Below are 16,712 nucleotides of genomic sequence, written 5' to 3' on the forward strand. Positions count from 1 at the left end.
AGTATAGTTGATATATAATGTGTTAGTTTCAGGAGTATAGCAAAGTGATTCAGTAATCACAGCAAAGTGATTCAGTGTATACATATGTATATATATTACTGAATCATTTTGCTGTATATATACATATATACATATACATATTCTATATATTTCTTTTTCAGATTCTCTTCCCTTATAGGTTATTACAAAATATTGAGTAGAGTTCCCTGTGCTATAGAGTAGGTCATTGTTGGTTATCTATTTTATATATAGTACTGTGTTGGTTATCTATTGTACATATAGTAGTGTGTATATGTTAATCCCAAACTCCTAAATTAGCCCTCAATCCCCCCCCCCACTTTCCCTTTGGTGACCATAAGTTTGTTTTCTATGTCTGTGGGTCTATTTCTGTTTTGTAGATAAGTTCATTTGTATCATAATTTTAGATTCCACATATAAGCCCTATCGTATGATATTTGTCTTTCTCTGTCTGGCTTGCTTCACTTGGTATAGCTCATGCCTCCTTTGTCTCATCATATTTCTCCACAGATATCCACTCTTCATCTAACCTAGCATGAAAACACTCAGGTTTTAACCACTTCTTCAATTCTTCATTTCTTGAGGAAGGCTCCCGTGTCATGTAAAACATGTTAAATAAACTTGTATTCTTTTCTCCTGTTACTATGCCTTTGTCATGTTAACTTTCAGACCCAGCCAGTGACCCTAAGAGAGTCAAGGAAAACTTTTTCCTCCCCTACAACATCAAAGGTTAGTTCATGTTTTATTAAACAAGTGTTCAAGTCCATTGCCACCAGGCCCAAGATAAATGATTTTCTGGTTTTCCTTTTTTTGGAGTTAATGTTCTAGCTCAGTCATTTCTTTAAGAGACAGTGTTCATCATCACAGTTGTCTAACTTCATATTTTCATCCAGGAATTTTTACCACTTCCCTAAAGATAGTTCTCTTTTTGCCCAGACTTAGATAAATAGCCATGGATCTATAGTCCAAAGTCACTCATTCACTTCCCTATATATTAATATTTGTGAAGGGGTTGAATATTTTTAACAGCTGTATCTCTGGCTTAATAAAAATGCTTCCTACTGATTGTGAGCCAGGTTTTGTTTACCAAAGATGTCTAAGGTCATACCAGGAGCATAAATGCTATTAAAATCCTACCTCAGAGAGTCAGAATGTTCCCAGTGAATTTCTTCCTCCTTAATCTGCTCAGAGCCAGTTTATGTTGCTTCAAACAAAACAAGTACCTAATATTTTTTCTAGGCTTACAGAGTTTATACTCTAGTGGAGAATATAGTAATAAACACAACAAGATGTTATTTTAAATAGCAGGAGGTATTATGAAGAAACTAAACCAGGGTAATGGAAAAGAGTGAGACTGGGGTTAGGGTGATCAAAGCAGGCCCTTTGGGGAGGCAGCACATGAGCTGCAACCTTAACGTGAAACACCAGAACTGCAGTGAAGGGGGAGCATATCCTACGCAGAGGACGTGAGGGCCTCGCGGTAAGAACGGGCTTGGTCTGTTGGAGAAAGAGACACAGGTGTGGTGAGTGAGTGATGGGAGAGTAGAAACACATGCACTTGTAAAGCTTCTAGGCAGGATCCGGGTCTGGTGGGCCCTGAGAACCAGGCAAGGCGTTTGAATATTATTCTAACAGCTATTGGGAGAGACTGGAGGGGTTCATACAGGGAAATAACAGGATGTAATTTACATTTTAAAAAGATCTCTCTAAGTAGAGTTGTAGGGGTAGAGAGGCGAGGGCACTTAGCTGGCAGTTTCCACAGCTCGGGATAGAGAGGGAGGAGGCTTGGACTGGGGCGGCAGAAGCAGCTGTGCTGAGTAATCATCTTCAGGGCATGAGCAATAGGATTTAACAAGACTTCCTGATGGATTGGATGCGAATGCTGATGAAAGGAACAACACCGAGGGTGAATCTGAGGTGCTTGGCTCTAGCGACCAGGTAGATGATGGTGCTATTAAGTTAGATGGGGAAAACTGGAGGAGAAACAGATCTGGGGAGAATCACAAGTTCTGTTTTGGACCGGTTAGGTTGGAGAGTGTCGCCCAAGAAATGCAGAGGTCTGCAAATGAGAAAAAGAGCTTGTTTGCCATCTTAAGAATTGCAACGCAGGAGGCACCGGCTTGAGCAGCAACTCAAATGTGCTCTGAGGAAAGTAGAAAACGGCGGGTTCGTAAAGACAACTGACAAAGACGTTCCAGAGACATTACGTACGTTATTTTTACAGAACTACGATCGGGGCAGGCATTCAGTCACTTGGCAGCAATCGGTTGCCTAGCTGCGATTTCTAAAGGGTAAATAAAGAAAACAAGTTCTGGTGGTCTCAGGAGGGCCAGGTCAGAAGTTTCTACTGCATCTGGTGTGGATGTAATTTCCACTTCCTTAATGGCCTACTGGCTTCATTTTAGAGCCTTTGACATAAGTGACCCCATGTTGTTGTTCATACTCCTCAAGAGGCCCAACGGACATCCACGTGGACACGTGGAACAGGCAGGGAACGGTCTGGGCTGGGGATGCAAAAGTGAGTCGTCAGCATGAAGCTGGTGTTTAAAGCAGTGCGAGTGAGTGCAGATAAAAAGGAGAAGCAAACTGAAGGCGGAGCTGTGGGAAGCTCCAACGTTCAGCGTTGTGCGTGAGTAGGAGGGTCCAGTAAGGGACACCAGGAAGGAGTGGCCTGCGTGGACTGTGAGGTGCGGGGACGCCAGGCGAATATGGGCCACAAACTTCAAGGGAAAGAAGTGCTTCAGGAAGGAGGCTGCGCCAGTGCTACTGAGAGGTGGTACAGATAAGATGTCTCCCTGGGGGAGGGGGTGGGAGGGACCTGCTGCCTCGGCAGGCGGGATGGGGCCTTTGGAGGAGTCAAGAACTTCCCCGACTACGTCTTTCTACCTCCAGAGCAAGTTAGTACTTCTTCCGTTTTTGTTTTGTTTTTCTTTTCCTCAGACCAGTGTTACTGTTGGGACTACACAGGGGGAATCTGTCTGTCACGCATTTCCCGAACCAAAGGAGAGCCTTGAATGTGGTTGGCGTTGGTTTCCTAAGCTAGCTGACTTACTCGTTACAATGTAACCCATTCTATACTTGGATGCAGAGTCACTTCATTCCTCTCCCACATGCTTCTTTTCACTGGATTCTTGCAGGTGCCTCCTCAAAGGTTTGGTGAATTTGAACCGGTTTCTGAGATATCATAAGACATCTTGTTCGATAGTGTATCTTCCGTCTTTGGAGTCAGGCACACCTGGGTTTGCAGCCCGGGCTCATCACTTGCTAATTGGGTAAACTTGGCGATTTTATAGCACCCATCCGTGCCTCTATTAACTAACTCATCAAGAAAAGAAAAAAACTGGGATACACTTTACAACCCACCCCATAGGGTTGTTCTGAGGACTCAATGGGACAATCGCTACAATGCCCATTGTCTAGCGCACAGTAGAATAAATTATATCAGTTATAGCTTCAGCTACATAGAAATCTGTAACAGATTCAAAGAAAATGCAATGGCTCCCCTCAAATCTTGAGCCAGGATGCTCCAAGATTGGCAATGGGCAAAGGTCTCCTTAAAGGGAGAGCCCTTGAGATCTGACACTTTTCACTGAGCTGCGTCTTCCCCTTGAAGATCTGGTACTACTTACTGTAGCTCCACATTATCCCCCAAGTGATGGGAGAGTCTCTATCCATTGTCAGTATCAGAGGACCAGGGCTTGATTTTATAAAGGGAGCAACTTGTTTCCATTATAGACGCAAATGGAAAACCTGGGTTTGGCCTGTTTGGGGGCTTTCATTTCTCTAACTTAAAAAGGCATTCATTGAAATCATATCCTAAGCACAGGTCTAGTTGCATCCAGGAAGGAGGAATGTAGTCTAACTGCTTTGTTCTCAAACATTATCTTGTTCTGAACCACATGTGGTATGGGATGCGGCAAAATTGATGTCTTTGGTCTTATTATCAGCTGCCCTTGGGCTTCTCAGAGAAATCTTGGAGGCCTGAGTTCACAGCTCTGCTGGAGATTGACAGCTGGAATAAGATGTTCAAATGAGGAACACATCCCATTAAGGTAAAAGTAGACACAGCTGCTAGGTCGAGCCGCAAAGGAATAGAGGAGGAAGGATTTTCAAATTTACTTTCCTGGAGAAAACCATCATCTTGTGTTCATAATAGGACATAATCTGTAAGCAAGTGGCTGAAAGGTGGTCTCAGGTTCCACGTAGAGGTAGGTTTTGGAATCCCCTCTGGTGGGTCGAAATAAGAGCATTATCTGGAGCAACTCTGGGCTAATAGAAGGAGACCTAGATCATTTCAGTTAACTTGGATTCCCTTACCGTGTCTTTTTTTTTTTTTTAACATCTTTATTGGAGGATAATTGCTTTACAAGGTGTGTTAGTTTCTGCTTTATAACAAAGTGAATCAGTTATACATATACATATATCCCCATATCTCCTCCCTCTTGCGTCTCTCTCCCACCCTCCGTATCCCACCCCTCTAGGTGGTCACAAAGCACCGAGCCGATATCCCTGTGCCATGCGGCTGCTTCCCACTAGCTATCTACCTTACGTTTCTTAGTGTATATATGTCCATGCCTCTGTCTCGCCCTGTCACAGCTCACCCTTCCCCCTCCCCATATCCTCAAGTCGGTTCTCCAGTACGTCTGTGTCTTTATTCCTGTCTTACCTCTAGGTTCTTCATGACATTTTTTTCCCCCTTAAATTCCATATATATGTGTTAGCATACGGTATTTGTCTTTCTCTTTCTGACTTACTTCACTCTGTATGACAGACTCTAGGCCTATCCACCTCATTACAAATAGCTCAATTTCGTTTCTTTTTATGGCTGAGTAATATTCCATTGTATGTATGTGCCACATCTTCTTTATCCATTCATCCGATGAAGGGCACTTAGGTTGTTTCCATCTCCGGGCTATTGTAAATAGAGCTGCAATGAACATTTTGGTACATGACTCTTTTTGAATTTTGGTTTTCTCAGGGTATATGCCCAGTAGTGGGATTGCTGGGTCATATGGTAGTTCTATTTGTAGTTTTTTAAGGAACCTCCATATTGTTCTCCATAGTGGCTGAACCAATTCACATTCCCAGCAGCAGTGCAAGAGTGTTCCCTTTTCTCCACACCCTCTCCAGCATTTATTGTTTCCAGATTTTTTGATGATGGCCATTCTGACTGGTGTGAAATGATATCTCATTGTAGTTTTGGTTTGCATTTTTCTAATGATTAATGATGTTGAGCATTCTTTCATGTGTTTGTTGGCCATCTGTGTATCTTCTTTGGAGAAATGTCTATTTAGGTCTTCTGCCCACTTTTGGATTGGGTTGTTTGTTTTTTTGTTATTGAGCTGCATGAGCTGCTTGTAAAGTTTGGAAATTAATCCACTGTCAGTTGCTTCATTTGCAAATATTTTCTCCCATTCTGAGGGTTGTCTTTTGGTCTTGTTTATGGTATCCTTTGCTATGCAAATCTTTGAAGTTTCATTAGGTCCCATTTGTTTATTTTTGTTTTTATTTCCATTTCTCTAGGAGGTGGGTCAAAAAGGATCTTGCTGTGATTTATGTCATAGAGTGTTCTGCCTATATTTTCCTCTATGAGTTTGATAGTTTCTTGCCTTATATTTAGGTCTTTAATCCATTTTGAGCTTATTTTTGTGTATGGTGTTAGGGAGTGATCTAATCTCATACTTTTACATGTACCTGTCCACTTTTCCCAGCACCACTTATTGAAGAGGCTGACCTTTCTCCACTGTATATTCCTGCCTCCTTTATCAAAGATAAGGTGACCATATGTGCGTGGGTTTATCTCTGGGCTTTCTATCCTCTTCCATTGATCTATCTTTCTGTTTTTGTGCCAGTACCATACTGTCTTGATTACTGTAGCATTGTAGTATAGTCTGAAGTCAGGGAGTCTGATTCCTCCAGATCCATCTTTCGTTCTCAAGATTGCTTTGGCTCTTCAGGGTCTTTTGTGTTTCTATACAAGTTGTGAAATTTTTTGTTCTAGTTCTGTGAAAAATGCCAGTGGTAGTTTGATAGGGATTGCACTGAATCTATAGATTGCTTTGGGTAGGATAGTCATTTTCACAATGTTGATTCTTCCAATCCAAGAACATGGTATATCTCTCCATCTATTTGTATCATCTTTAATTTCTCTCATCAGTGTCTTATAATTTTCTGAATACACGTCTTTTGTCTCCTTAGGTAGGTTTATTCCTAGATATTTTATTCTTTTTGTTGCAGTGGTAAATGGGAGTGTTTTCTTGATTTCACTTTCAGATTTTTCATCATTAGTGTATAGGAATGCCAGAGATTTCTGTGCATTAATTTTGTATCCTGCTACTTTACCAAATTCATTGATTAGCTCTAGTACTTTTCTGGTAGCATCTTTAGGATTCTCTATGTATAGTATCATGTCATCTGCAAACAGTGACAGCTTTACTTCTTCTTTTCCGATTTGGATTCCTTTTATTTCCTTTTCTTCTCTGATTGCTGTGACTAAAACTTCCAAAAGTATGTTGAATAAGAGTGGTGAGAGTGGGCAACCTTGTCTTCTTCCTGATCTTAGTGGAAATGCTTTCAGTTTTTCACCATTGAGGATGATGTTGGCTGTGGGCTTGTCATATATGGCCTTTATTATGTTGAGGAAAGTTCCCTCTATGCCTACTTTCTGGAGGGTTTTTATCATGAATGGGTGTTGAATTTTGTCAAAAGCTTTCTCTGCATCTATTGAGATGATCATATGGTTTTTCTCCTTCAATTCGTTAATATGGTTTATCACATTGATAGATTTGCGTATATTGAAGAATCCTTGCATTCCTGGTATAAACCCCACTTGATCATGGTGTATGATCCTTTTAATGTGCTGTTGGATTCTGTTTGCTAGTATTTTGTTGAGGATTTTTGCATCTATGTTCATCAGTGATATTGGCCTGTAGTTTTCTTTCTTTGTGACATCCTTGTCTGGTTTTGGTATCAAGATGATGGTGGCCTCGTAGAAGGAATTTGGGAGTGTTCCTCCCTCTGCTATATTTTGGAAGAGTTTGAGAAGGATGTGTGTTAGCTCTTCTCTAAATGTTTGATAGAATTCACCTGTGAAGCCATCTGCTCCTGGACTTTTGTTTGTTGGAAGATTTTTAATCACAGTTCCAATTTCAGTGCTTGTGATTGGTCTGTTCATATTTTCTATTTCTTCCTGATTCAGTCTTGGCAGGTTGTGCCTTTCTAAGAATTTGTCCATTTCTTCCTGGTTGTCCACTTTTTTGGCATAGAGTTGCTTGTCGTAATCTCTCATGATCTTTTTTATTTCTGCAGTGTCAGTTGTTACTTCTCCTTTTTCCTTTCTAATTCTATTGATTTGAGTCTTCTCCCTTTTTTTCTTGATGAGTCTGGCTAATGGTTTATCAATTTTGTTTATCCTTTCAAAGAACCAGCTTTTAGTTTTATTGATCTTTGCTATTGTTTCCTTCATTTCTTTTTCATTTATTTCTGATCTGGTTTTTATGATTTCTTTCCTTCTGCTAACTTTGGGGTGTTTTTGTTCTTCTTTCTCTAATTGCTTTAGGTGTAAGGTTAGGTTGCTTATTCGAGATGTTTCCTGCTTCTTCAGGTGGGCTTGTGTTGCTATAAACTTCCTTCTTAGAACTGCTTTTGCTGCATCCCATAGGTTTTGGGTCGTTGTGTCTCCATTGTCATTTGTTTCTAGGTATTTTTTTTATTTCCTCTTTGATTTCTTCAGTTATCACTTTGTTATTAAGTAGTGTATTGTTTAGCCTCCATGTGTTTGTATTTTTTACAGATCTTTTCCTGTAATTGATATCTAGTCTCATGGCGTTGTAGTCGGAAAAGATACTTGATACAATTTCAATTTTCTTAAATTTACCAAGGCTTGATTTGTGACCCAAGATATGATCTATCCTGGAGAATGTTCCATGAGCACTTGAGAAAAATGTGTATTCTGTTGTTTTTGGATGGAGTGTCCTATAAATATCAATTAGGTCCATCTTGTTTAACGTATCATTTAAAGCTTGTTCTTCTTTATTTTTTTTGTTTTGGATGATCTGTCCATTGGTGAAAGTGGGGTGTTAAAGTCCCCTGCTATGAATGTGTTACTGTCGATTTCCCCTTTTATGGCTGTTAGTATTTGCCTTATGTATTGAGGTGCTCCTATGTTGGGTGCATAAATACTTACAATTTTTATATCTTCTTCTTGGATTGATCCCTTGATCATTATGTAGTGTCCTTCTTTGTCTCTTCTAATAGTCTTTATTTTAAAGTCTATTTTGTCTGATATGAGAATTGCTACTCCAGCTTTCTTTTGGTTTCCATTTGCATGGAATATCTTTCTCCATCCCCTTACTTTCAGTCTGTATGTGTCTCTAGGTCTGAAGTGGGTCTCTTGTAGACAGCATATATATGGGTCTTGTTTTTGTATCCATTCAGCCAATCTGTTTCTTTTGGTGGGAGCATTTAATCCATTTACATTTAAGGTAATTATCATTATGTATGTTCCTATTCCCATTTTCTAAATTGTTTTGCGTTCATTATTATAGGTCTTTTCCTTCTCTTGTGTTTCTTGCCTAGAGAAGTTCCTTTAGCATTTGTTGTAAAGCTGGTTTGGTGGTGCTGAACTCTCTCAGCTTTTGCTTGTCTGTAAAGGTTTTAATTTCTCCATCAAATCTGAATGAGATCCTTGCTGGGTTGAGTAATCTTGGTTGCAGGTTTTTCTCCTTCATCACTTTCAGTATGTCCTGCCACTCCCTTCTGGCTGGCAGAATTTCTGCTGAAAGATCAGCTGTTAACCTTATGGGGATTCCCTTGTGTGTTATTTGTTGTTTTTCCCTTGCTGCGTTTAATATGCTTTCTTTGTATTTAATTTTTGACAGTTTGATTAATATGTGTCTTGGCGTATTTCTCCTTGGATTTATCCTGTATGGGACACTCTGTGCTTTCTGGACTTGATTAACTTTTTCCTTTCCCATATTAGGGAAGTTTTCAACTATAATCTCTTCAAATATTTTCTCAGTCCCTTTCTTTTTCTCTTGTTCTTCTGGAACCCCTATAATTCGAATGTTGGTGCATTTAATGTTGTCCCAGAGGTCTCTGAGACTGTCCTCAGTTCTTTTCATTCTTTTTTCTTTATTCTGCTCTGCAGTAGTTAGTTCCACTATTTTATCTTCCAGGTCACTTATCCATTCTTCTGCCTCAGCTATTCTGCTATTGATCCCATCTAGAGTCTTTTTCATTTCATTTATTGTGTTGTTCATCATTGTTTGTTTCATCTTTAGTTCTTCTAGGTCCTTGTTAAATATTTCTTGCATTTTGTCCATTCTATTTCCAAGATTTTGGATCATCTTTACTATCATTATTCTGAATTCTTTTTCAGGTAGACTGCCTATTTCCTCTTCATTTGTTAGGATGGTGCATTTTTATCTTGCTCCTTCATCTGCTGTGTGTTTTTTTGTCTTCTCATTTTGCTTATCTTACTGTGTTTTATGTCTCTTTTTTGCAGACTGCAGGTTCATACTTCCTGTTGTTTCTGATGTCTGTCCCCAGTGGCTAAGGTTGGTTCAGTGGGTTGTGTAGGCTTCCTGGTGGAGGGTCCTAATGCCTTTGTTCTGGTGGATGAGGCTGGATCTTGTCTCTCTAGTGGGCAGGTCCACATCTGGTGGTGTGTTTTGGGGTCTCTGTGGACTTATTATGATTTTAGGCAGCCTCTCTGCTAATGGGTGGGGTTGTGTTCCTGTTTTGCTAGTTGTTTGGCATAGGTTTTCCGGCACTGTAGCTTGCTGGTCGTTGAGCGAAACTGGGTGCCGGTGTTGAGATAGAGATCTCTGGGAGATTTTTGCCGTTTGATATTACGTGGAGCTGGGAGGTCTCTTGTTGACCAGTGTCCTGAAGTTGGCTCTCCCACCTCAGAGGCACAGCACTGACTCCTGGCTGCAGCACCAAGAGCCTTTCATCCACACGGCTTTTCATCTCATAACAGCTGCTAGGTATCTGTGATTCTAACAGAGGATTAAAATGCTGGTGACTTCCTTTTAAAACACATCGTGACTTGGAGCCTGCTAGCAAAGAGATTTCTTTCTAGAAGAAACCCACTTGACTCTTCTTGAATTATGGTTTTCTCAGGGTATATGCCCAGTAGTGGGACTGCTGGGTTGTATGGTAGTTCTATTTTTAGTTTTTTAAGGAACCTTCACACTGTTCTCCATAGTGGCTGCATCAATTTACATTCCCACCTACAGTGCAAGAGGTTTCCCTTTTCTCCACACCCTCTCCAGCATTTATTGTTTGTAGATTTTTTGATGATGGCCATTCTGACTGGTGTGAGGTGATATCTCATTGTAGTTTTGATTTGCATTTCTCTAATGATTAGTGATGTTGAGCATTCTTTCATGTGTTTGTTGGCTGTATATCTTCTTTGGAGAAATGTCTATTTAGGTCTTCTGCCCATTTTTTCGATTGGGTTGTTTGTTTTTTTGATATTGAGGTGCATGAGCTGGTTGTAAATATTGGAGATTATTCCTTTGTCAGTTGCTTCATTTGCAAATATTTTCTCCCATTCTGAGGGTTGTCTTTTGGTCTTGTTTATGGTTTCCTTTGCTGTGCAAATGTTTTGAAGTTTCATTAGGTCCCATTTGTTTATTTTTGTTTTTATTTCCATTTCTCTAGGAAGTGGGTCAAAAAGGATCTTGCTGTGATTGATGTCATAGAGTGTTCTGCCTACGTTTTCCTCTAAGGGTTTTATAGTGTCTGGCCTTACATTTAGGTCTTTAATCCATTTTGAGTTTATTTTTGTGTATGGTATTAGGGAGTGTTCTAATTTCATTCTTTTACATGTAGCTGCCCAGTTTTCCCAGCACTGCTTATTGAAGAGGCTGTCTTTTCTCCATTATATATTCTTGCCTCCTTTATCAAAAACAAGGTGACCATATGTGCATGGGTTTATCTCTGGGCTTTCTATCCTGTTCCATTGATCTATATTTCTGTTTCTGTGCCAGTACCATACTGCCTTGATTACCATAGCTTTGTAGTATACTCTGAAGTTTGGGAGCCTGATTCCTCCAGCTCCGTTTTTCTTTCTCAATATTGCTTTGGCTATTTTGGGTCTTTTGTGTTTCCATACAAATTGTGAAATTTTTCGTTCCAGTTTTGTCAAAAATGCCATTGGTAGTTTGATAGGGATTTCCTTGAATCTGTATATTGCTTTGGGTAGTAGAGTCATTTTCACAATGTTGATTCTTCCAATCCAAGAACATGGTATATCTCTCTATCTGTTTGTATCATCTTTAATTTCTTTCATCAGTGGCTTATAGTTTTCTGCATATAGGTCTTTTGTCTCCTTAGGTAGGTTTATTCCTAGATATTTTATTCTTTTTGTTGCAATGGTAAATGGGAGTGTTTCCTTAATTTCTCTTTCAGATTTTTCATCTTTGGGGTATAGGAATGCAAGAGATTTCTGTGCATTAATTTTGTATCCTGCTACTTTACCAAATTCACTGATTAGCTCTAGTAGTTTTCTGGTAGCATTTTTAGGATTCTCTCTATATAGTATCATGTCACCTGCAAACAGTGGCAGCTTTACTTCTTCTTTTCCTATCTGGTTTCCTTTTATTTCTTTTTCATCTCTGATTGCTGTGGTTAAAACTTCCAAAACTATGTTGAATAATAGTGGTGAGAGTGGGCAACCTTGTCTTGTTCCTGATCTTAGAGGAAATGGTTTCAGTTTTTCACCATTGAGAACAACGTTGGTTGTGGGTTTGTCATATATGGCCTTTATTATGTTGATCTTACTGTGTCTTGACTTGGCCTCTTTGTAGGCACAAAGTTTTGCCGGCACCCATTTTTTCTACCTTGACTGAACATGTGAGATGAGCTAGGTCTGTCAGGAGTCCTGTTTACATCTGTCCATTTGCTGCAAATGGGCCAATTGAAGGCAGAAGCTGGATTGGAGCAAAACATCTGACTTTCACCAAAATTTTATTTAGTTTGATTTTGGGGGGCCTATATTTATTGCCTTATTTTTTAGATTTTCAACTCCAGTATTAATACTTTTACTTATTACTCTGTTCTTCTAAGGATAAAGTGTATAAGACAAGAAAACCTTTTAGTTCTTTGTCATAAGGATAACACTGAATTATTTGCTATATATTATTATCTCCACATTATCTTCTTGGTCACAACTTCCTCTCAAGAACGTTTCATTGGATGAATAAAAGAATAGTGTAAAAAAAATTTTTTTTAAGTGTTGGAAGTGAAAATGCAAGAGAAAGAGAAATTGAGGAAAGTAAGTTCATTCTGCAGGATGGATGGCATAAACCAACTCCACCAGCAGTAAAACATTTCACAGTGTTTTGCTAATATGGGAATATTGATGTATGGTGTTGACAGGTAAGGACATTAGAAAAATAATAATTTTAAATTAAAAATATGCAATTTTTAAATCATTGTAATTTAGGACCTAGACTATTTTCATTTAATGAACATGCAGTGTGATGTTAAAAAATCTAATTCTATTCTAATTTTTGAAGCAAATATGCATATAGCCTAGGCACAGTATCTGAGATACAGTCATTCATGCTCTGTAGAGTTTTGTCCTTTTCTTAAATGATTTTAAAGACGAAAGATCAAATACAGTTGAGTTCTAAAGTAAAGAAAACCATTTTCCTGAAATTCTCAAAGAAGCAGTGAGCAAGAATGAAGTAGAAAGACCAAGCTAAGAAGATGGCAGCAGACGTGGATGCTGCCGTGAAGCTAGGTCAGTCACTTCAGGAGGAGTAGACAGAAGTAGTGTGATGCCCAAACTCGGATGCTGGTACAATCACATTAGAAACAGATGGGAGTTACGTTGTACCCTAAAGAAGACTTTCTAATTTATCATGATAATGTAAATAATCAAAATTACATTAGTACATAAAAATCTATTCCTTTACAATGTCAAGAATCAAGGAAAGGAGATTGTATTATGAACAGAAGCAATCCATTCGACCAACCACAGGAGAAATAGTAAAAGGGTGTTTTCACCCCATTAACCCAGGAGTAGAGGGTGGTGATCCCACAGAGCCCTGAGGGCTCTAAAGAGACTCTGGTGCCTCCGGGCAGACAGGGGCAAATTTTGCTTAAAAAAATTGAAAGCTTCAGTTACCATGATCTCTTGTTCAATGACTTTTATTTCCCCCCATCCTTGCATTCTAGGGGCCACTGGACTGAGTGGTTTCTGTTGTGCCAATAAGGAGGAAAATAGAAGCTTCTTCACCTTTGAGTGCAGTCAGGTCTTCATTCAATGGCAGGTAACTTGTTTCGCAAGGGTGGTGGCCTCACTAGTGATGCTGACCTGCCAGGTCATTGGAGAATATAGGAGTGAGGGCTAGTGGGTGTCTGGGAGTTGGAAATCCCCCCAGGGATTTGGGAGTATCACAGGCAAAGCCAGTCCCAAGGACCCCTCTTACACTTGTATGTTGAATAGGAGTAGCAGAGGGAGAATTTCCCGTCTGTGTATTCGGCTGGATGGATTCAATCCAAAGGGCAAAGGCAGTCTAGCTTGGGCATGTACTGGGTGCTTTTCCTTTCTTTTCTTTTTGGGATTCCACTTCTGGAGTTGGTTGGAAATAGGGATCCTCCTAAGGACCATTTATCCAAGCTGCCTAACAAGCTGCCCCGCCCCTGAACGGGAAGAATCTGCATTAGCTCTCTGACACTGGTTTCTGGTGATCACAGAGCAGGCTCTTTTACAGAAGTACCACACACTATATTGTTATCTACCAAATTTTGCCAGTGATGAACAAGGCTATAGCTTCTCCAGGCTAAACATCTTTTCTTCAACTAAACCATCTCCACCCTTAGATGCCATGACATGACTTGAGATTTTGAACGGAATGGTCACCAGTGTTCCCGCTAGCTCTCAAATTCTGTGTCTAAGCTTGTGACTGAAATGAAGATGAACTTCACAGTTGTTTGGAGGTCATAATTATGAATTGAAAACTGAATGTCAAGTGAAGTCTCAGTCTTCAACTACGACACCAAACTCCTCACATTAAGTTGTCCTCTATCCCTGACAACTTTCCTTTTAATTAAAATGCAGCCTGATAGGCAGAATCACGGGGCCCATAAAGCAGTTATGTGATTCACTCAACCATTTATGCATGAGTGACCTATTTAGCTTTTAAAATCCTATTTAATGCCCAAAACTGTATTAGAGAATTCAAACAAAAGCTCACAGGGAGTCCCATAATGAGACTGTTTTTTTTTTTAACATCTTTATTGGAGTATAAGTGCTTTACAATGGTGTGTTAGTTTCTGCTTTATAACAAAGTGAATCAGCTATACATATACATATATCCCCATATCCCCTTCCTCTTGAGCCTCCCTCCCACCCTCCCTATCCCACCCTTCTAGGTGGTCACAAAGCACCGAGCTGATCTCCCTGTGCTATGCCGCTACTTCCCACTAACTATCTATTTTACATTTGGTAGTGTATATATGTCCATGTCACTCTCTCACTTTGTCCCAGCTTACCCTTCCCCTTTCCTGTGTCCTCAAGTCCATTCAATGAGACTGTTTTGATTGTTCCAGTGATTAGCCCATTTCCTCCCTCTTTAATAATTTCATTTAGAAAAGTAGTCATTTTAAGAACAAGCAGATTTTCTTAACTGCTTTTCTAGTTTAGTGTGAAATTGGCAAGTGGCCAACCATCTGTGAAACTGCAATTATTACTACTACTTAAAATTTATCAAACCTCTTCAAGTACTATGGAAGTAATTCTCCTCACCTACCTGCAAAGACAAGGGCAAGAAAGGCAGGAATAAGACCCAACATTGCACAAAAGTAGGTATCACCCCATGTTTCAACCTTTTAGCCCCAAATCCCAGAAATGGCATTTGTGGACACTGTTGGGGGAAATGTCAGGTGCAGAAGGCTTTTGACCCACCGCCATGAGGCATGTGCTCTTCCGCACCTGGGGATCTACTTCTTCCTCCCATGAGGAATTCATGCATGCACACATTTATCTGTTGCTCAGCATTTCTTGAAATGGATGGGTGTGTTGCCCTCGAGTGTAATTTACTTCTGAATAATTCCAGCAATACTGCTTCCTTTAGCCTCACATTCTCTCTTGCTTTTACTTTTTTACACATTTAGCAATGACACAGTGGTGAAGATATTCGAGATGTTACCACTGGAACTTCTCTCACTTCACCACCCCTGACCTCAGACGTTTGGGAGGAGAAGCCTGAACAGTAAGATGAGAACCTAGACCGGGGCTGCCCCCCAGGAGTGGAGAATCCAATAACAGCCTCACCACTGCAGGCAGGTGGTCATCCTGATGTTTTAACCTCAGACAGCGACATCTAGCAGCCCAAAGACATAGCTATCCACAGTGCTGCCAAGTTCCCAGGGTCGGGGATGTACTGGTGTAATGCCTCTTAAAGCCAGTGTGACCACACAGCCAGGTTCGCCTGCAACAGACTGAGTCTATGGACCTGTTGTCCAGGCATAATTACGGAGTGCCTGCTTGACGGGTTGGATAATGAATTACACAGCCTATTTACTGCCTGACTGTAGCATTCTCATCTATTTGGTGACATAACACATTCTCAGCCAGTGCGATCACTGTGGGGTAATGAGTTCAGGAAGATTACTCCCCGTTGTGTAAAAAGTAATATTTATCTTTATCCATCCTGAAGTTATCCTTCAAGCATTATGGGATGGTTCCCAGCTCTAACGCTGAGGCCTGGTGAACAAGCTCATTTTCATGCTTTTATAGATTTAGTCATATTACACCAGGCCTTTGTCTATCCAGATGGAAGCCCCTAATTTTAGTCTATTCCCAGGGACCTCCCCACTCTGATCATTCGTTTTCCCTGTTAATCAGGTTGCAGTGTCGTTTGGAGGCGACTTGCCTGGCTGTCTAAAAAGTGACACACAATGCCTTGTCCTTTCAGGCACTAATGAAAGGCCATCTGGTAGGTGTGGGGCTTTCCAGCTGTATTATAATTTTTTTTGAATTAAACATTTTTGACCACATAGAGAATAAAGGACAGAGACTGAGTAGGTGGCCCAGAATGAGTCCTCTGTTTATGTTCACAGAAAGAAAAAAGAAAAAGAAATTTAAAAAATCGAAGAAAAAAGGAAGAGAAGAAAGAAGAAAGAAAGATCAGTGTACATAATTAAGAAGCAATGTTATGCATTCAAAAACACCATTTGTAAGTGAAAAAAGAACTTCACTTTGTTGTTTTTTATCCCAGGGTCAACCTGAAGGAGTAGACTAACATTTTAAGGGTTTGTTAAAAAATTCAAGGGTGGTTTAATTGGACCTCGTGATGCCTTTCTTTCCAAGAACAGGAATTTTACAGAAAAAAGTACTTAGTTGTAGAAGGAAAAGGGGAGTATTTTGTAATAGAATATCTTAGCCTTGTACTTTGTATTTCTGATTTAGAAGTTAGATTCCATTAAAAAAAAAAAGACGTGAGAGCCTTCCATGAGCAAGGTGTTTCGTGGGGCCTGAAAATAGATCAGCTGGATTTGATTTCAGTCCCTATTACTGCAGATATTCAATTTGTTTTCCTATGGAACATCAAGACAATACAGTACTTACAGCTCACTTGCTGAATTTTACTTGTTTCTCTTTTTCTTCATGCTAATAATCACAAAAACCATTCAAGTACTGCCTTAGCTTCCCTCTGCAAGAACTTCCAAGCATT

The 16,712-nt window shown here is 39.9% G+C and overlaps 1 long non-coding RNA gene across 1 annotated transcript; it reads left to right on the plus strand.

The window, feature by feature from the left end:
• Positions 1-2,151: 2,151 nt before the first annotated feature.
• On the plus strand, positions 2,152-16,462 carry LOC137204603 (uncharacterized). The gene is made up of 4 exons (XR_010933751.1): positions 2,152-2,225; positions 13,210-13,304; positions 15,151-15,322; positions 16,103-16,462. It is a non-coding gene; the product is annotated as an uncharacterized lncRNA (long non-coding RNA).
• Positions 16,463-16,712: the final 250 nt, after the last annotated feature.

The sequence above is a fragment of the Pseudorca crassidens genome, chromosome 13 (assembly GCF_039906515.1).
Source record: "Pseudorca crassidens isolate mPseCra1 chromosome 13, mPseCra1.hap1, whole genome shotgun sequence".
NCBI classification, from domain to species: domain Eukaryota; kingdom Metazoa; phylum Chordata; class Mammalia; order Artiodactyla; family Delphinidae; genus Pseudorca; species Pseudorca crassidens.